The following is a 14,315-nucleotide window of genomic DNA, read 5'->3' on the forward strand; positions in this document are numbered from 1 at the left end:
TCGACTAAGTTCTGCTCTTGGTACCAAAAGTAAACTTCATTTCATATCAGTAATGTGTGCGGACCTAATTATTTCTCTGTTTCATTGGTAACCAGTATCAGAACTGAGCTCACTCACAGAACCAGGCCTCTCCAGTTTGGAATAGTGGTTAAATGTGCAGACTCTTATATGAGAGAATTGGGTTTGATTCCCCACTCCTCCACTTGCACCTGCTGGAATGGCCTTGGGTCAGGCATAGCTTTCATAGGAGTTGTCAAAGGGCAGCTGCTGTGAGAGCACTCTCAGCCCCACCCACCTACAGTGTGTCTGTGGTGGGGGAAGGAGATAAAGGAGATTGTAAGCCACTCTGAATCTTGATTCAGAAAGAAGGGAGGGGTATAAATCTGCAGTCTTCTTCTTCCTTTAGATGTCAATTTTTATTTTTATTTTTAGTTTGGAGTCAGACCTTCCCAGGGAGAATGTGGAACAATAGTGTCCAAAATTCCATCCATTCATTCTAATCCCATACTCCTATTATTCTTTTTCTGTGCAGTAAAAACTCAAGAAATTTCCACTGCATTATAGATAGAATTTGGGAGGGGGGCTGGTATTAGATTTACAGATGTCATTTTAAAAGATGTTTCCATTGTTAATGTTCTCAATATTGCACTGTTTCTTTTTATGGCAGTCTGGCTGCTGTAGCATCTCCTCTTGAATTCTTTCTATTAATAATGGCCACACAGGCCATCCAAGTAACTAGTAATCATAACAGTACAAAGTATTTGAATAGTATTTCAACTGTTCAAAATGCTTCATGTACTTTATTAAATTAATGAAGTGCCATCAAGTCACAACTGAGTTATGGCAAGGTGACCCCTCAAGTGGTTTTCAAGGCAAGAATGCATTGGAGGCATGTCAGAAAAACAGATGGTAACCTAGATACCTATAACTAACTTATTTGCTACTGTACACCATTACAGTTTACTTAGTGGATTTATCTGGTGTATATGAGAGCTCTAATTGCTCTATATAAGAGCTCTAGTGCTCTAATAATATACAAATATTCTGTGATGTATTGCCTGAATCTTTCATCTCTGTATTTCAAAGTTTGATACTCACACAGTTGGAAAGCCATTTAGCTTGATCAACCACAGTTGGGCACAATTCCGGTAACTTTACTGATGATGTAATTCTCACCAAAATCAATGGAATGTAAGCACTGAGCTATGTGATGTACAATGCACTTCTATGCAAAGTTACTCCAGTTTAACAGTGCCATCCTACAAACACTTCCCTGGGTGTAAGCCCTATGGAACAGATAGGTGGAGAAATACAAATGAATAAGTCTACTAATATAAACTGACTTAGCAACCCTAAACAAGTCTATTCAGAAGACTTGTTTAGAGTTGCTCTCTAAGTCAATTTATATTAGTAGACTTATTCATTTGTATTTATTTACTTCATGTATACCTCACTTTCTCCCCAAGGGGGAATTGTTCTCCTCTCCTCCATTTTATCCTCACAACAAGGTCACCCTGCAAGGGATTCAAACCTGGGTCTTCCTAGTCCAACACTCTAACTACCACACCATATGGGATCCAGACTATCTGGGATAATTTTGCACCGGATAACACTGTTAATTTCATGTTGTTACACTGGACTTTGTCTAACTTGCTTTTGCTAGATTAAGCCCATGGAGGTTCCTAGAGACCATGGACCATACCATTCAGGATCAGTCAAATCACTGGGCTGCTTTGTCATGCTTCCGGACTATCACAGCTCTTTTTGAATGACCTTTTTATACAGTAGCCTATCATGTTTTACTGTAGTTCTTTTCTGCAGTATTCCCAAAGACAATAATGCTATGATTTGGCGGCCTATTTAATATGCCATGAATATAATTTTGTAGCACTGGAAACAGCAGGAGCTGGGCCTTTTTGTAACTGTGCCCATCAGCTAAGAAACTGGCTTCCTGCTATTATCTATAATTTTCAATATGCATTGGCATTTGAAAGTAAGCGAAAAATTATATGTTTGCTATTTTACTTAAGTGTCCTTGAAAACTAAATTTATTCACTCCCCTGAACCATTTTTTTCTGTAAGCAGCACCTTCTAATTTAAAAAAAAAAAAATACTGTTGTGCTCCATGGTTAAACGTATGGTATTTGTACAAAAGATCCCCCTAGAATAATAACTGAATTTCTTCAGAGGCGAGTTTTTATGAGAACTATGAAAGGACAAATATACTATTAGGATTTAGTTTTTAGATTGGGGGGGAGAAGAAACATGAAACAGAGATGGACGTACTAATTAACAGTAATAGAGATCATCTTGAGATATTATAGTGTATGAAGGGAGGAAAGGAGAAAAAATTGAGAAATGAGGAATGAATTGTGGGAGAGGGAATGAGGAGAGTTGGTTTAATGACACAGAGGAAATTGAGAGGTGGGTGGAACAAAAGAGAGCAATCAAAGAAGAGAGATAAAGGTTCAAAATTGTAAGGATGATGAGGAATGAATTAAGTCTCTAATACTACTTAAGCTTAACAATCACATTAAAAAGGTGGCATGTGCATTAGCAGGATAGGGTCATGCTATAGAATATTTAATTTTTCTCATCTGCTTTTCTTACAGAGGAAATTAGCTCACTTACAGAGAGAAAGAGAGAGGCCTCTTAGGTCAGCTCACAATATATTTAGTAGAGGTCCTTGGGAAGAGCCTCAAAAATGATCATTTGAAATTGTTTGCCCATTTGTATTCAAGGGACCTGAAACCTTCACAAACAGTGGACTGCTCCTCTATATTGCTTCAGAATACTGTGTCCCAGGCTCCTCCTTCTGGTGTCCATGTGCAAACTTCATAGGGTGAGGCATGCCCTGAGGGCACCACTGACTTATTAACTTTGATTTTCTATTTTTAATGCAGAAAAATGACTGTATATGCTCCCTCTACAGAGAGTGGCTCAAGGTGGCTCACAAGGTAAAACTGTACCATGAAATCATAAAACCAACGGTATAGATAACAAACCATAAAAGCAAGCCACAAAATCCCAATCAGTGGAATAAAATGGTATTTATAAAATAGTCCTCAAAAAAACAACTTTAAAAGATGTAGACACATAGCTAAAAACCTGAGCAAAAAGAAATATTTGGGTGTTGTGCTTCAAAAGCACATGATTCATGGCCACCACCGCTTCTTCCCCAAGTTGTATGTGCTCTAAGTACTTTTTTAAAATTTAGTTAGTTGATTTTTATTCTGCCCTATGCCACAAATGGGCTTAAGGCAGTGTACAACAAGATCAAACAAAATCAATAAAAATAACAGTAAAACCAGAGCTTTTTTTCCTGCCAGAACCCACAGAAGAGGAGCTCCTCCTAGGCTGGCCAGGGCTCCAGGTGGCCCAACCCACCATGCAGCAGCCATGTGCTCCCAGGTCAGGCAGTATGGACTAATATGCAAATGACCTCCTGCTGGGCTTTTTCTAAAAAAAAAAAAACAAAAAGCACTGAGTAAAACAATTCGAAATAAACAATTTTTATTAGTAACATATGGTAGCAAAACTATATCTACAACTTATAAAAACTTAAAGTAAAAGAAAAAACTTTCTACCCCATATCTTACTTTTCCCCCACCCCTTTCCCGTTACTTGACCCCCGCCAGTGTTATTTACTTAAAGGAAACAAATATTAAAGGTACCCTTAACTGTTAAGAAAAACCCAAATGTTATATTCTTATTTTAAAAACCTTAATCATTATCAAAGATTGTCCAATGTCCTTTTATTTTCCACTCTTTTTCTACGTATCTTCTGAATTTCTTCCACTCCAACTTAAAAAGTTCCAAATCATAGTCTCTTGTTAATTTGTCCATTTCACTCCATGACATAACTTTTGTAATCCAATCCCATTTCTCTGGTATTTTTTCTTGCTTCCACAGCTGCACATACAATGTCCTAGCAGCTGAGAGCAAGTACCATATTAAAGTTCTGTCTTCTTTTGGAGATTTTTCCATTTGTAATCCCAGCAGAAAAGTCTCTGCCACTTTATTGAATTCATATCCCAAAATCTTAGAAATCTCTTGCTGAATCATTTGCCAAAACATTTTAGCCCTTTCACAAGTCCACCACATATGGTAGAAAGAACCTTCATGCTTTTTACATTTCCAACACCTGTTTGCTCCTTCCTTATTCCTTCAGTTTTGATATCATTCTCCACCAAACTTTTTATTTGTTGCATTTGAAACCAGTCATATTTGTAACTCAGTTCTTCTGCAGTTTTCAGTTCTATTTTTCCACTTTGTATTTTTAGTAGCTGATTGTATGATAGCCGTTTTTCTTTGGCTGTTTTAGCCGTTATCTTTATCACTTCAGCTGGCACTATCCACAAAGGTCTCCTCTCATCACCATATTTCTTATACTTTATCCATGCATTCAGTAGATTACTTCTTATATAATGGTGAGAGAAAAGGCCATCCATCTTCTTTTTTCCGTAATATAAGTATGCATGCCAGCCAAATTTTTTTCCATGGCCTTCCAACACTAAAAGTTTTTTATTTAACAACATTATCCATTCTTTCATCCATACTAAACAAACTGCTTCATGATACAATTTCAAATCTGGTAATTGGAATCCACCTCTCTCTTTTGCATCTGTCAAGATTTTCATTTTAATCCTTGGTTTCTTCCCAGCCCACACAAATTCTGAAATTTTCCTTCGCCATTTATCAAACTGTTTAGCATAGCACTGAGTAAAACAATTAAAACCACTTAATTTCAGAGCGGAAGACAGAATTAGACAAATTACAGACAATTTTAAGATGAGACCAATAGCTCATAAAGATAACATCAAACATCAGTGGGCCCTTGGAAGAGGGATGTTCCCACTGAGATGGAGCTCTCTGACATCAATGTATAAACTCTCAGATTTTATTTATAAAAATCCTTTACTAATAATATTTGTTATGCCAGAGAATCAAAATGACATATATCATTATTGCTAGGATATATTTTAGAGCTGCTATGGTAAAGAGCAGATTCTATTTGTGGTTTTTGGCCACTAATACCTTTTTGGGCTAAAGTAAACTATTATTGCTGGGCTTTTGTTAACAATGGATACTGTAGTAATCCTATTAGATTACTTACATGACTCGGCTCAATCTGCATAATATGCGCTTGTGGGCATTTATTATGAGCAGCCAGAATTAATCTGGCAAGTTACTTTGGTTTAATTCCGTCTGATATATCATGGAAATGAGAACCGTTATTAGAAGAAATTGCATGAAAGGACTATTAAAAGAATGGCTGGTGACATTACATGGAACCCTTCTGTAGTTTACAGAACTCATTGCTTCCATATTATATACTTTTGTAGTTGGGCCATGTGTGATTTTATTTAAAAGATCTTGGGTTGTAGCCCAACTAAACTTTGTGCTTATGGAACAAGAAGCACAATTTCCACCAATTCCCTCACTCTACTGCGGGGGTGGCCAATGATAGCTCTCCAGATGTTTTTTGTCTACATCTCCCATCATTCCCAGCCAGCATGGCCAATGGTGAGCTACCGTTGGCCACCCATGCTCTACTGCAGACCACTGATTTGCTCTTCCTGTCATTCCTTAGGATTCCCTCTCCTCCAAGAATCACATTCTGAGGAGATCAATAGACCACAGAGGAGTCAGAGGAGGAAGGAATGTTTCATTCTGCTGATGGGTGTGCCTTTCATTAAGAGCAAATTTACTCTAGATCCCGCTCCTTTAAAATAAATTCCTTAAAGCCTTGAAAACAGGGGAAAGGGGGGGTGGGGGGTAAAAGGATTATTTTGTTGGTGAAACAAGAAGTGAATGATATCTTACAAGGAACAATGGTGTGAGAGGGAAGATAAATTAAATACCTTCTCCTTAGCACTATCTGAATTCTTGGAAAGAGCATTCGAGGATCTTGCTTTAGATTTAAGCAGCAACTAAGGCTGCAATCTTAAGAACAAAATATTTAGAGTAATGCCTATTGAATAAAATGGAACTTACCTCCAAGTAAAGCTGCCTTGGAATATTCCCTTAGTCTGTAAAGGAGGTGATGCAATGCAGGGCACAATGCAATCTGCATCCCTAACAGGAGAGGAGAAAAATGTAGGTCTCCTTGTACCTGTCAAACATGCTCATTTCTGGACCACATTTTATTAGGCAGAGAGCCAGCTCTCCCGCTCTCCCCCATTATTTACACCCCAGAGGGCACAAAGCAAAAACATCTGGCCCTGGGATGTTTACGTTATAGGCTGGCAGTTGGTACCTCAAAGCGGCCTCCCCCAGTTTCACACAGACAGCCCTTATCGGTTCACAAATAAGTGTGAGAATGTTTCTGATGTTTTCAACAGCCTAAGATGCCTTAGTTGGATAGATAGTTGCTTAGTAACCTTTGAACCCATGACTCAAGTATGCATCTGTAATGTAACCTTTGAAGCTATCCTATATAGCAACTGTGTAACTGTTGGTACTCCATTACTCCCAAGGTTTATGTCCTTGGAAAAGCTCCTGAGTTTCTTACAATAAACATATCTTTTGATTCAAAACAAAAGGACTCTGTTATTGGGAAATATCGGCTCTTGACAGTACCTCCCTTTCCCAACCTACCTCTTGAAAGGAGGAGAAACATTTTCATTTAATCTGTACTGGGACTAAGAGTTTGTCAACCCTGGAAACAGGGAATGATCATGGAGATCCAAAGGGGACATGAAACAGCATCATTAATTGTTCTCTCATGTAAAATTTTCCCCATTATGTTTCAGCAGTTTTAAAGGTTATTTTTTCATCAATTAAATTGAAATGTTGGTTCAAATGAGTAAAACTGGCATAAAAATAAAACTGAAAACATCAGCAGCAAAGGCATGGGGGTGGGAAACCCCAGAAGATAATGAAGCAAAAGAAAGGAAAAGAAAGGAAGCATGTTTGTAAATTTCTCCTTCCCACATAGACAAAACTCATTCATATCACTTTTCACTTCTGGGAACCAATCTGCTTTTATTGTTCACGCCATCATATTATCTATAATTATTTAGCTTTATCATTTGAAATGAGTCTTATTAAGTAATCTTCAAAGAGGAAAAGATACTAAGATATCACTGAATGTTAACTTTTTAAATGTATATTTTCAGTGTATTTGGAGGAAGGAGAGAAAAATAAAGCTGCATTTTTTGGTATTTTAGTCTCTAGGTGGATTTAGATCCCAGTACCAGATGAATGCAGTCAGAGCATTTCTGTTGAAGATGGGAGCTCTCACAATAGTCACAATAGCTTCATCTGGAATGCAGCGGGCATCCTATCCCTACACTTTAGGTTTGCCATAGTGCATAGTTTGCAGTCAATCTGCATGTGTAATTTCAGTCAGTGCCAGGGGGACATCCATTTTCCATATGTCAAGGGGACAGCAGAAGTTGCTCCAATGTCAATGCTAATTGGAAGCTTGGAGCAAATGAAGAAAATTCAGGCGAGAATCACTTAGGAGAGGATTTGTTCTTGGGTAAGTTGCAGAAGTTTTTTTTTTTTAATTATTATTTAAAGTTTCTAAAGCTCACCATCAGTTGCAGCACTGTGTGATTCCTGTTATGGATAGGAAATTAAGAAACCACTTTTCTAAAGCACATACTACCCAATAGGATCCTGTTCTTCAAGTTCTGATGATAAGGCTTGGTTCCAATCTGTATGCTAAACCAACTGTTGTCTACAGAGATAATACTGATGGCCTAATTTCCTCCTTACCACTGTGGAAACTGTAGCCGCAGACCTTCTCTAGTAGTTCAATATAGCACAAATGTAACAGAGGAGAGGGACATCACTTTGCTTTCAAGGGAAAATGCCTGTGATATTAAAACTTAGGGGGTGCTAGTATTAGTGTTAGCCATGTTGAATGTGCTCTGATCTGTGGGGGTGTGGCAGGGATTTAAGTGATCATACAAAGTAGTGAAGCACCGGTTGTACTGTAAGAAAATGAGTCCATTGTACTAATTCATTTTGTTTCCCAGACAGCTTCATACCTGCTTATGGACATATGTGTTTCTTTTTCTTCAAAATATTTTGACAAAACCAGCTGCAAAACTTTTCTGAGGATGGGAGGGAAGAACTCTTGCTGTTTGATTCCGGTAATGCCATGAGACCCAACCAATGGAGTAACACAACAGCCACATGCAGAACTGCAGATAAACAGTGTCCTCCTAAGCAGAGTTAGGCCTCCTAAACCCTTGGCATCAGTGGACTTTAAAGGGCAAAACGTTGCTTAGGATGGCACTGTCATCCCTTTATTTCCCTTCTGGGAGGAGAAATCACATTTTCCTAGATTCAGCTTGAAGCATACTAGAAACTTGTAAAATTACTTTGCTCAGAGCTCACAGCAGGACAGAAAGAGATATGCCATATGCACAGCTGGCTCCAATAGTCCCGCCTCTCTGAAAATGTTACAGCTATTCATGGCCTTAGTGGAATTGTGAAACTTGACCATCAAAGAGTGACTGACACTTCATTCATGAAGACTGGCAATAGACAGATGAAATCTCTGGGTGACTTTGGATGTTACAGGAGACACCAAGAAAACACATATGAGTCACTGACTCATTCTCTTTTTGAGCCACTGAAACAAAAGGGGAAGCTTGTTCTAGTTTTTCCCCATGACAAAATCTGAAGACTCACTTGTATGATATACATATCTCTGCCAGGGATCAAAAATGAGTCAAAACTTTGATAGTTAAACCAAGAGGAAACAAAAGTTGCACTTCCATGTTGTCTACTGGTGCCAACTTTTCCATATCACAGCACTTGTTTAAGCAGCTACATTCTAGCATGCAGTGACAAAAAAAAAATCAGGGATATTACTGGGGTGGCTAAATCAGACTTCAAGCTCTGGACTCCATGGGGAAGTGAGCCACAAAATGGAGGCAAACCCTGCAATTTTCAGTGTGTTGCTTAAGGCAGAAGAAACAATCAGCTTTGGGAATCAGACTTCAGAGCGGAAATTGCTCTCCTTCAGAGAAGCTTCAGCGATATGGAGCTACTACAACTTGCCAAAAAAGTCCTATTATTACCCCAGCCTATAGAGTGATTTCCATGCCCGGTTAGGTGTTTGGTGATTGGGGACTTTCCTTCTAGTACATCCAGCCTGTCAACAACATGTGGTTAGAATGTTTAAAAATGAATCAGTTTCTGGAACGTTATTATCAATGCCTCACATTTCTAGACACGCTCCAATTGACAAAAAAGCAGCAGAAAACTCACAAGTGGCACAGCTGATTTCCCCCAAAGCAACAGCCAACAGCACAGGTTCAGGCTGCCACTGTAATTCACAATGAATCATTAGGCAGCATAATTGTAAGCTTGTTTGAACAGAGAAGCACCATGCCCAGCCATGTTAATGGCAAAGGTCCTCTCTCTATCCAACTCTGGACTACACAGGGGAAAAACCCACACTATTTGGCTAAGATTTGTGTATTCTTTGAAGTGCATATATCATCAGAGGTAGCTTCATATGTGTTTTATGAAAGTAATCTATCAGGCAAATTTGCAATCAGGTCTCATTTGGCAAGTTAAGAGGATGGTGCAGAAATTTTATAATTAGGCAACATTCTGCCAGTGAAATAAATAAGCCAAATATACTTTGCTTGCCTAATGCAGTTTTCCTTCTATTATTTGCATTTGTCCAGCTGCTTCTTTGGACTCTGAAAAAAATGAAGCACCATTGAGGACTTCTTAAATAAATTCTACTTAAGCCCCTGATTTTGTGTGCAAATGGTGGCGACGTTGGCCTTAATAGGCATCCCTATAAGTAGGAGCTCCACAAAAGACGTTATCATGATGGGAGCCACACAGAACCCATTTGCCAGCTGGTTTTAGATGGAGTTATTGTCTACAGCAAGGGAAAAAAGTTTTTAAAAAACCAAATGTGTGGATAGATTTCCAATCAACTCAATATAATCAAATTTGTTCACTTAAAATAGGCTAATCTACTATGAGTTGTTCATGAATTCAAAAAACAATCGGCTTGATTTGTGTGCTTATGTTATTGACATGAATATATGATTAATCCATTACATTTCCTTGGCTCATCTCCTGTTCCATAAGACATTTATTATACCAGTATCTCTGGCTAGGTTACTGGTTCTTCATGAAAACAGAGCAATCTATCTGAGACATTTCAATGCTTAACTGGAACTGTTTACTAACTATAAAAAATTCAAGACAAAATTCTAGACTAGTACAGTCTAAATAATCTTGTAACTTGCCTTTCAGCTTAGCTCACTCCTGCATCTTTGAGAATGGGAAGTGGGAAAACTAAGAGAGAGGAAATACATGAAAAGCTAAGTTTTAGAAGGAAGGTAGAATGGAAGATAAGGAATGTTTTGAAGAGGAAGGGTTTGATATTGATCTTTGTGGTGATTGGAAGATAGTTCTGGATGGGAGCTATCTACAAATTCTGGGGGCCAAGAGAGACTCTTTTATGCACCTTGGTGCTAATGAGGAAAAATTGCGGTTGAACCAATTTTAGGATCTTTACTGTCATAGGGCCAAGACTTTGGGTTCTAGCTGTCATTGGTGGTTTTTTGGTGGTGCAGCTGTGGATCTGAGACTCTGCTGGGGCATATTGAGAACTTTAAGCTATGATAGGATAATGTACCCCATGTGTAGGAAAGGGGATACTTAAATCTGAATTTAAATGGAAGAAGCACGTGGAGTAGGTGTTGACAACAGATCTGTTGATGCTAACAGAGAGACAACCAAATGGTGCTTCCTTGGTTGCTTATTGTATCATCCTGGAACTGCATTTTAAAAAGAAATTTCACAGGCTTTGTTCATTTATCTTACAAATCTGGTTAATATTTTAGGACCAAGAAGTTACAAGGAAGTCTTTAGTTTTGAAAGGACAATTGAACCATGAATTTCACATGCAGAGAATGTCCTTTATCAATTATTTCTTTTGATCACTAGACCTTCTTCTGATGTGAAAAGGGAAGCAGTTTCTATTACACCTGGTAGCCATAGGTCAGTTTTAATCCCATACTCCAGGTATTTTTAAAGCCAGGAGATTTGGCGGGGGTGGGGTAAGAAACACTGCTGCTCCATGCCGCCTGTGTCTGTTTAACCCGCCCAAGCAATTGGGGGGGGGGGTGACCCAGGAAGTCATGGGAAAAAATTGTTTTGCTAATTTAATGCTTTCAACAGGGGCAAACTTCTGTTGAGCCTTCTCCTCAAGGAACTGCACTGCCCTGAAGTCCCTCTCTCCCTACCCCACCGCCTTTCTTGTTTATTTTTAGTTTCATCAAAATGGTATCTAGGGTCTATCTGGCCCCCAATAGACTTGGCTTGAAAATGAACACACTATGCATAATCATCACAGGAGTTTCTTTTTCCTCCAACAAATACTGAAAAAATGTCCCCATGTTTAAACAGATGGACAAACACCAATTATCTACATTTTATTGAAAGGTGGAGCAAGCAGTGCAAACAAACAAAAATCATAATTTATATCTATAGACATTTTTTGGCTTTGAAGTTTTATATCACTTTTGGAATTGGGGGTTGCAATGACCCCCAAGGAAACCAGTCTTTGCAACCTGAATTGTTGAGTATATAGTAGGAGCAGGTAAAAGCCCTGTGTTTGTGCTCTGTCAAAGTTTCCTCATGCCCATAGCCACATGGAAAAGTTCAAATTGAACTGTACTGCAATTTTGGAAATGGGATCATTCTATCCCCTAGCAATATAAGTCTGGATATGTTTGAAGGCATCGTCTGAACCTCATATTTTCCAGACTTGAAGAGTCATGAAGCCTGGCTCTCTAGATGACCTCTGGCCACCTGTTTTCTGAGCTTCCCTTTGTCTTTCAACTTTTCCACTTGATATATCTGGGGTGGGGGAAAGTACTTCAGATTACCCTATCCACCACTGAGCTGATCTTTACACTGAACTGCTCACCCTCCGATTTCCCAAACCTCTGATCTGACCACTTTACAGATGGAAGCTACTCTAGATGACCCTTAGCAACCTGTGCACTGAACTGTTCACCTGTGACCCCTGGCCACCTGTTTTCTGAGCTAATTGCTTCCTTTTGTCCTTATTTGTTGTTCCATTATTATCACATTAAGTTTCAATGTTGTAACAGTTTAGAATTATTGTTTTCTTAAAAATAAACAGTTTTATAGTTTCCCAGCTATATCTTCTGTTTTAAAAATTGTAGGGTCAATTTGACTCTATTTACATTTTTGTGGAATTTTGACATTTTCAATTAGGGGTATTTTTGATCCCAATTTCAAATTTTACTCTCCTTTGTCCTGCATTTCTGAAAGAAGGAAGTCCTGATTTTTTTCCCCTTAGTAACTAATGCCATCACTGAGAGAGCTATCAGGTTTCCATTGTTTTTTTTCTGCAATGTGGGGTCACTTTGACCCCTATGCCAAAGTAGTATTTCTTTCCTTGGGAAAGGGTCTTTTTTGCATTATCAGAGCAGTGTAAAGAAAATCCACACTGCAGCAGCACGTATGCATCAATGAGCCCCACCACATTGCCTTGTAGTTTTGTAAACTACTGCTGTGTTTTATTATGTTTCAATCTAATCTTCTTGTGTCTTTACTACTACTGTCTCTAATTTTAATATTTTTGGCTATTGCTATATTCTACAATAACACACACATACTTCGAACAGCACAGCAGCACAATAAACATTACAAGTAATCATAACAAGAAAATAGATTTTGTGTCTTATTTGTTCATTCCAAACATAATAAACAACATTAAAACTTTCACAACTAAATGAAATGATTCTCATATGTATGTAAGTGCCTGCAACCAGATCTGCAACCAGTGCCTGCAACCAGATCAAGCTAATAAGATGAAGCTTAATGCTGACAAGAAAGAAATGGTGGGAGGAAAGTCTGACCTGGGATTTAAGGTGTCAAGCATTCTGGATGGGATCACACTCCCCTTGAAGGAACTGGTCTATAGTCTGGCAGCTCTTTTAGACCACAGGCCTAGTGCTGCATAAGGAGATGACACCTGCGGCCAAGAGTACCTTTTACCAATTTCAACTGCTTAGCCAGCTGCAGCCTTCCCTGGGTAGAAAAAATCTTGAAGCCACCATAGTGTACACCCTGGTTGACTTGGATTATAGCAATGTGCTCTATGTGGAGCTGTCCTTGAAAAGCATTTGGAAATGTCAGTTGATACAGAATGCTGCAGCTAGTGAGCTGCAAAGATCGTATCACTCCAGGCTTGGCCCATCAAAACTGGCTCTTAATTTGTTTATGGGGACAATTCAAGGGACTAGTTTTGATCTGCAAAGCTTTATTAGAGGTGCTGAACTCATTTGTTACGAGGACCAAATCTGACATAAATGTCACTTTGTTGGGACAGGCCACGTGTGCCATAAGATGTAATGCCAGACACCAGAGATACAAATTTTATAAAGGTAATTTCAGAAGCCAAACAGCAATAGCAGGTGAATAACAAGAGCAGGCTTGATTGTGGGGTGCCTCAGGGAGCAGTTCTCTCCCCTATGTTGTTTAACATCTTTATGCGCCCCCTTGCCCAGATTGTACGGAGGTATGGGCTGGGTTGCCATCAGTATGCAGATGACACCCAGCTCTATCTATTGATGGATGGCCGGGCTGGCGATGTCCCAATAAACCTGGACCGGGCGTTGCAAGCCGTGGCTGACTGGCTCAGGCTGAGCGGGCTGAAGTTGAATCCAGCGAAGACTGAGGTCCTTTGCGTGGGCCGTGGCGGACCGGGAGGGGAGATTACGCTACCGGCTTTTGACGGTGCGCCACTGATACCAGTGCGCAAAGTCAAGAGCCTGTGAGTGCTACTGGAATCCTCCTTGTCAATGGAGGCCCAGATAGCTGCCACTGCTAGATCCGCCTTCTTTCACCTCAAGAGGGCGAGGCAGTTGGCTCCCTTCTTGGAGCGCAGCGACCTAGCAACTGTGATCCACGCAACGGTCACCTCGAGACTAGACTACTGCAATGCCCTCTACATGGGGCTGCCCTTATACCGAACACGGAAACTCCAGGTAGTCCAGAACGCGGCGGCCAGGCTGCTATTGGGACTACCACGGTGGGAACATGTGCGGCCTGGGCTGCGGGATCTGCATTGGCTGCTGGTTGTGTACCGTGTTCGCTATAAAGTGCTGGTCATTACCTTTAAAGCCCTATATGGCCGAGGACCTGCCTACCTAAGGGACCGCCTCTCCCCATATGTTCCCCAGAGAGCACTGAGATCCAGCTCTCAAAATCTTTTAATAATCCCTGGGCCAAGAGAGGCTCGATTGAAGACAACCAGGGAGCAAGCCTTCTCAGCAATGGCCCCTCGA

The sequence above is a fragment of the Heteronotia binoei genome, chromosome 1 (genome assembly GCF_032191835.1).
Source record: "Heteronotia binoei isolate CCM8104 ecotype False Entrance Well chromosome 1, APGP_CSIRO_Hbin_v1, whole genome shotgun sequence".
NCBI lineage: Eukaryota > Metazoa > Chordata > Lepidosauria > Squamata > Gekkonidae > Heteronotia > Heteronotia binoei.